The 7,500-nt window shown below is 44.9% G+C and overlaps 3 protein-coding genes across 13 annotated transcripts in view; 1 reads left to right on the top strand and 2 right to left on the bottom strand.

Annotated features, from left to right (window-relative positions):
* LOC116062763 (rap1 GTPase-activating protein 2-like) overlaps window positions 1-54 on the bottom strand; it is a 54,081-nt gene extending 54,027 nt beyond the window's left edge. For all 5 annotated transcript variants that reach the window (XM_035990808.1, XM_035990809.1, XM_035990811.1 and 2 more), the window contains exon 1: window positions 1-54. This exon is cut by the window's left edge and continues 89 nt beyond it. The gene's annotated coding sequence lies outside the window, so the exon portion shown is untranslated.
* Window positions 1-7,500, bottom strand: part of LOC116062750 (complement C1q-like protein 4) — a 222,943-nt gene that overhangs the window by 93,438 nt on the left and 122,005 nt on the right. The window lies entirely within an intron of this gene.
* LOC116055009 (E3 ubiquitin/ISG15 ligase TRIM25-like) overlaps window positions 1-7,500 on the top strand; it is a 247,759-nt gene that overhangs the window by 128,812 nt on the left and 111,447 nt on the right. The gene's annotated exons all lie outside the window — the stretch shown is intronic.

The following is a 7,500-nucleotide window of genomic DNA, read 5'->3' as shown; positions in this document are numbered from 1 at the left end:
TATTGTGTCTGGATTTTCCCCTCTCTCTCTCTCTCTCTCTCTCTCTCTGTATCTCCACCTCCCTCTCTCGTCTCTCTCCTCCCTCCTTCCCTCTCTCTGTCTCTCTCTATCTCCCCGTCTCTCCACCTATAAATACTCTCATCGCTGTCAGACGCCTCTCTCTCCTCCTCATCCTCCCACTGTGTCTCCTCCTGTCGTTAATGTTTCTCTCCTTCCCACTTCGATTCACTGCACGCACGGAAAGGAGAGAGAGAGGGAGAGGGAGAGAGAGAGAGACAGAATACAAATGGAGGTACTCTCTTTCTTTCTCTTTCTACCCGCTCTGACGAAGCAGAAAAGCCAGCAGAGACGCTGTCGGTAAACTTATACATAATGAATGGAGGTAAATGGTGTTATGTAAAAATGGCAGCTGCAGCCTGAACTCACACAACATTTACATTTACGTTTTTGTGTCTATGTGACTAGAAACAACAACCTCTGAAACTGGTCCAGTATTAAACAAGAACCAAGCTGTAATGTAACCCTACAGGACTAATGTTCAGCAGCAGTTAGTGTCCACTAAAAGTTCTGTTTTTACCCACCAGACTCCATGTAAATAATCAGGACTTTTAGCATCGTAAAACACACTTCATTCAAAGTGGTCAGAAACTAAATAAAACTACCAAAAGCCGTCTTGGTTCATCTTTCCACTGTTCCAACAATCACCACTCTGGTTTGGTTGAAATAAACCCTTCATTCACCCATTTACATGTGGAGATATGCTGGCTCTATACACGCTAAAAGTCCTGATTATTTACATGGAGTCTGGTGGAAATATGCTGGCTCTGTACATGCTAAAAGTCCTGATTATTTACATGGAGTCTGGTGGAAATATGCTGGCTCTATACACGCTAAAAGTCCTGATTATTTACATGGAGTCTGGTGGAGTTTGGTGATGGTGATTTCGGGGCTGTTTCATGTTAAACTAAAAGGATCTTACTCTTTAACTAAAAGGTCTATCTCTGTAGGGATCCTTTCATAATGTTGTCAGACTCTTAGAGAGAAGACACACCAGCCCGATAATCGGGCGTTGGACCGTCTGGCGAGGTCGGTGACTCGAGTCTGTTCGGTGTGTTCGTGCCGTTGTCCGTTGGAGGAGCCGTCGGCCTTCATTTGGGCCGACCCGACATGTTCAGTCAGAGACAGGACAGTCGGGACTCACCAGGAAATGGGGAGCGGATGAGCCTCTCAAAATCTGACGAAAATCTTTTAAACTGACTTTGTCAATCTGAAATGAAGACAGATTCAGAAACTGCACGGCCTATTTCTCTCTTAAAATGTTTTCAGAAACACGTTTCGGTGAACTATTTTAGTCCAATATGAGATCGTATTCTGAACGAGCCGCCATGACAGTCTGGCTGTGAATTTCCCAAGGGGGTAAGCTTCGCCTCAGAGCTCGAATCTCCTATGGCGCCATTTTGATGCTACAAAGCGATCACCTCCCGTTAGCATCCCATTGACTGCCATTCATTTTGACGTCACTTTGACAGAAAATAACTTTACATCTGAAGAGTTTAAAGACTCTATTTGTCCATTGTTTATTTCTAAAGAAACACGACAATGTATAAAAGGCTCCATTACCTTGTAGCTCACGTTATGGCTCCGTAGCAGACGTTTTTATAAAAATAGGCTAACGATTGGGTCATAACCACGAGACTTACTGTCTCATAGTAGAGGAATTACCGTATAGTACAGGAGAAGCTCTCAGGCAGTTTGGACTTCCATTAGCTGTTTAAGTTTAATTACTAATGTTAACAGTCGGCTCTATCGCCTAGTTTTTATTATACTAATACAGTGTTTTTAAAACCAAAGATACATTTTTACGTGTAAGTAAGTATTAGCCTCACGCTAATTTATCAAGACTAGGCCTACCGGCTAAACTAACGCTAGCTTCATGGCAACCTCTACACCTGGCGAGTCCCCACTCCCCCTCAGGATTTCCTCGTTGTTCAATAATACAAACAAAGAAATTGCTGACCTCAGGGAAGATGTTCGTCGGCTTTCCGAGGACTTAAAAACCAAAGATGCTTTGTTAACCGCCTGCTTGGACGTGGCTCATAATCAGTCGCTCCGGATCTCATCTCTCTCGGCGGCCTTCCAGGATACCGCGCCATGGGACCCAGCTGCCTGCCCACGCCCATCGTCCTGCTCGACACCGGTTATCAAGCCACCCTGGACTGAGGTGGTTTGCGGCCGAAAGAGAGCCTCGGGTAGGGCTCCATCGCCTCCTGCCCTCAGCCTCTCCAACCGCTTCAATGCTTTGTCGGAGTCGGAGCCGGTGGTGGCCAGTGCGGCTCACCGGGCTCGCCCCGCTTCAAAGCAGACTGACCAGCCGTCGTCACGGAAGACGATTGCTACCGCGCGGCGAAAGCTTCTGAGGGATGCGGTAGTCAGACGGTCCGGTGGCCTACACTGCCTGGATCGGCCAAATGACAACGTTCCTCAAAAACAATCTCCACAACCGAACGGTAAGCATTCTTCCTCTTCTTTTCCCTGCCCATCTGAAACCGACACTGACTGTTTTGCTCCCGTCACCGGCTACCCACACCCCCCCACTCCTCGTCCGCTCTTCCCCCTAACCACAGTAATTATTGGGGACTCCATCACTAGAGACCTACGGTTTCATAATGCTGTCACACACTGTTTTCCCGGAGCCAAAGTTGCAGACATCCTGGCTAAAGTTATGGACCTGATACCCTCATTTCCGACCTCTATCAAACGCATCGTGGTCCATTGTGGACATAACGACATGTCCACTCGGATTCAGGAGTGTGAGCGCACAAGGCGAGACTTTACCACTCTCATTGAGGCTTTAAAAAGCACTGGGAAGTCGGTTTTTATTTCGGGCCCACTTCCATCTCTAGGTCGCGGATCATGCCTCTTTAGCAGACTACTCTCCCTTAACACCTGGCTCCAGCTCACATGCAGTATTCACAGGATAGGTTTTATTGACAACTTCAATCTGTTTTGGGAACGTGGCTCCCTGTTCAGCAGGGATGGGATTCATCCCAATACACGCGGAAGCCAGATGCTACGTGGAAATTTGCACCACGCCCTGCATACCCAGACCTCTGATTGACTGTTTACATCCCGTAAACACTCCCACAAGCACACTGACCAGACACACTCTCCCAAAGTCAATAATCAGAGATACAGCGCTACACGCCCCTCTGTGCTCCCTTCAGAGCAATCACCCATTCATAATCCCATAACCACCGTGTCTGTCCCCCGACTGAGACCGTTTAAACCAAACGCTAACAAAAGAGGTGCTATACTAAACAACCTAATTGGAATTAAAACAACCACTGCAACGATAGAACAGAATAGGAAAATCAAATGTGGACTATTAAATATTAGATCTCTGTCATCGAAAGCATTATTGGTAAACGAATTGATATCAGATAACCACATTGATTTATTCTGCCTCACCGAAACCTGGCTGGGCCATGACGAATATGTTAGTTTAAACGAAGCCACTCCTCCCAGTCATAATAATACCCAATTCCACGAGGCTCAGGCCGAGGAGGGGGAGTTGCAGCCATATTTGACTCGAGCCTGTTAATTAATCCTAAACCTAAACTAAATTATAACTCGTTTGAAAGCCTTGTTCTTAATCTTCAACACCCAACATGGAAAACAGTACAGCCAATTATATTCGTTGTTGTTTACCGAGCACCAGGTCCATATTCTGAGTTTTTATCTGAATTCTCAGAGTTTTTATCATGCGTAGTCCTTCAATCAGACAAAGTACTTATTGTAGGTGATTTTAATATCCATGTGGACATTGAGAGCAATAGCCTTAGTACTGCTTTCAATTCACTGCTAGATTCTATTGGTTTCAGTCAGAGGGTGCATAAGGCCACGCACTGTTTTAACCACACCCTCGACCTTGTGCTAGAATATGGCATCAAAATTGACGATTTAATAGTATTTCCGCAGAATCCTTTATTATCAGACCATTTTTTAATAACTTTCGAATTCCTACTACCAGACTATACGAAATTAAATAAAAGTTTCTACACCAGATGCTTATCTGACAGTGCTATAGCTAAATTTAAGGAAGCTATTCCAACAGCACTTAACTCAATGTCATGCCTTAATATAACAGAGGACTGTTATGTTAACTCTAGTCCCTCCCAACTTGATAACTTTGTAGACGCTGCTACGGCCTGCCTACGGACTACTTTAGACTCGGTTGCTCCTCTCAAAAAGAAGACGATGAAGGAAAGGAAACTAGCTCCTTGGTATAACTCCCAAACTCATAAATTAAAACAAATCTCACGAAAACTTGAAAGTAAATGGCGTTCCACCAAACTGGAAGAATCTCGTGTGGATTGGCAAGATAGTCTAAAAAATTATAGGAGGGCCCTCAGAAATGCCAGATCAGACTATTACTCAACACTAATAGAAGAAAATAAGAACAACCCAAGGTTTCTTTTCAGCACTGTAGCCAGGCTGACAGATAGTCACAGCTCTATTGAGCCATCTATTCCTATAGCTCTGAGCAGTGATGACTTCATGACCTTTTTTAATGATAAAATTATAACAATTAGAGAAAAAATTCATCACCTTCTGCCCACAGCTTCCAACGACTCACCATTGGGCGCAGGAGGGCTAGAGAGAACGATAAGACCTGATACTTATTTAGACGGCTTTTATCCTTTAGACCTCCAACAATTAATATTAAGGGTCTCTTCAGCTAAGCCAACTACCTGTCTCTTAGACCCCATTCCAACGAAGCTACTTAAAGAAGCACTACCCGTGGTCAACACCACATTACTAGATACGATCAATATGTCCTTATTAACGGGTCACGTACCGCAGTCTTTTAAAGTAGCTGTGATAAAACCTATTCTGAAAAAACCCACCCTCGACCCTGAGGTCTTAGCCAACTATAGACCTATATCTAACCTCCCGTTTCTCTCCAAAATCCTTGAGAAGGTAGTCGCTAATCAATTGTGTGACTTTCTGCATAGAAATAGTCTATTTGAAGACTTTCAGTCAGGATTTAGAATGCATCATAGCACAGAGACGGCACTGGTGAAAATCACTAACGACCTTCTAACTGCTGCTGACAAAGGACTTGTCTCCGTACTTGTCTTATTAGATCTTAGTGCTGCATTCGACACTATTGACCATACCATCCTCTTACAGAGACTGGAACATTTAGTTGGCATTAAAGGAATCGCACTAAGCTGGTTTAAGTCCTATTTTTCTGAGCGATCCCAATTTGTTAATATTAACGATAAACCATCCAAATACGCTAAAGTTAGCCATGGCGTTCCTCAAGGCTCAGTGCTTGGACCAATTCTATTCTCTTTATATATGCTTCCTCTAGGCAATATTATTAGGAAACACTCAATTAACTTTCACTGTTACGCAGACGACACCCAATTATATCTGTCAATCAAGCCAGACGAAAGCGGTCAGTTAGCTAAACTTCAAGCGTGCATTAAAGATATAAAATCCTGGATGACCCACAATTTTCTGATGTTGAACTCAAACAAAACGGAAGTTATTGTGCTGGGACCCAAGCACCACCGAACTTCATTATCTAAATATATAGCTACCCTAGATGGTATTGCCCTGGCCTCCAGCACTACTGTCAGAAATCTAGGAGTCATTTTTGACCAGGATCTATCCTTTAACGCCCACTTAAAACAAACCTCAAGAACAGCCTTTTTCCATCTTCGTAACATTGCCAAAATCAGGAACATCCTATCTCAAAACGATGCTGAAAAACTAGTCCATGCATTCGTAACTTCCCGGCTGGACTACTGTAATTCTTTACTATCAGGCTGCTCAAATAAGTCCCTCAAGACCCTCCAGCTGATCCAGAATGCTGCAGCACGTGTTCTGACAAGAACTAACAAAAGAGATCACATTTCTCCTGTATTAGCTTCTCTGCATTGGCTTCCTGTAAAATCCAGGATTGAATTTAAAATCCTTCTCCTGACCTACAAAGCACTAAATGGTCAAGCACCATCATACATAGAAGAGCTTTTAGTACCTTATTGTCCCACTAGAGCACTGCGCTCCCAGAACTCAGAGCTACTTGTGGTTCCTAGAGTCTCTAAAAGTAGAATCGGAGCCAGAGCCTTCAGCTACCAGGCTCCTCTCCTGTGGAACCAGCTCCCAACTTGGGTTCGGGGGGCTGACACCGTCGCCACATTTAAGAATAAACTGAAAACCATCATCTTTGATAAAGCTTATAGTTAGGGAGTGAGGAGTTGCAGCATAGTAGAGTAGAGTAGAGGGAGGCAGGAAGTACAAGCCCGTTCCGGCAGGGGAGAGTACGAGCCCGGTCCAGGGCCCCTCTCTTTAGCCTGCCTCTCTTAGTTATGCTATTATAACTCTAGACTGCTGTGGGAAGCTCCTTCCAAGGACACAATGAGCCGCTCCCTCTTCTCTCTTTTCACTTGTCTCCTTTTGTGTGCATCTTAGTCCCAGAAATGCCTGTTACTAACCTAGCTCTGGGGAGTTTTCTCCCCGGAGTCCCTTTGCTTCTTCTTCACCCAGAACATCGCCTTGGAATTGGGTGGCACCTACACCGGGGTCCTGGGTGCAGCTGACGCTATGGACTTACTACACCCTGCTACGCTCTGCGTTTCCCCGCAGTGTCCGACTGCGTCCTGCCGCGTCCAACCGCGTCCACCCAGGCTGCTGTGCCACACTACACCCCGTAACGCCCTGCTGTGCCCTACTATGACATGAACTACTATGACTACCATTGTGATCACTGCTTCACTATCTTTATTATGACTATTATTGCCACCATTCACCACTCCCCCAACTGGTGCCGTCAGACACCGCCTACCAAGAGTCTGGGTCTGTCCGAGGTTTCTTCCTAACAAAAAAAGGGAGTTTTTCCTTGCCACTGTCGCAATAGCTACTGCTAATGCTTGCTCTTGAGGCAACCACTGTAATAGTTGGGGCTTCGTAAAGTACAGAGTTTGGTCTAGACCTACTCTATCTGTAAAGTGTCTCGAGATATCTCTTGTTATGATTTGATACTATAAATAAAATTGAATTGAATTGAATTGAATTGAATTAACTATCATTTTAGTGATCAATAATTAGCCTGTGTCTATGTTATCTCCTTACATATACCTACGCTCTCCGTCTCTGCTAGATTGGGAATGATTGAGATTTCTCTTGGCACAGCTACCAGAAGACTTCCAACTTTCAGACAGGTTGCTCACGTCACATCTACGTCCGTCCAGAGCAACGGGATCTGTTGGTCCTTTCTTACATACAGTCTATGGAATTTACGGAGACAAAAGACCCACGTGACGCGTTCGTCCAATCAGCTGCCGGTTTTCATTTTCTGGGAAACAATCAGACTGTTAATGGAAACATTACAGAGCAGCGCCGCCTGCTGCTATGGAGACGTATTACGTTTCGCGCACGCGCAGAGCGTACGCTCAAGTCGGCGTCGCCTCAGTGTGTTCTGAGGAACTT

The sequence above is a fragment of the Sander lucioperca genome, chromosome 13 (genome assembly GCF_008315115.2).
Source record: "Sander lucioperca isolate FBNREF2018 chromosome 13, SLUC_FBN_1.2, whole genome shotgun sequence".
NCBI lineage: Eukaryota > Metazoa > Chordata > Actinopteri > Perciformes > Percidae > Sander > Sander lucioperca.
Note: the sequence above shows the minus strand (reverse complement) of the source record. Positions and strands in the feature narration are given on the sequence as shown.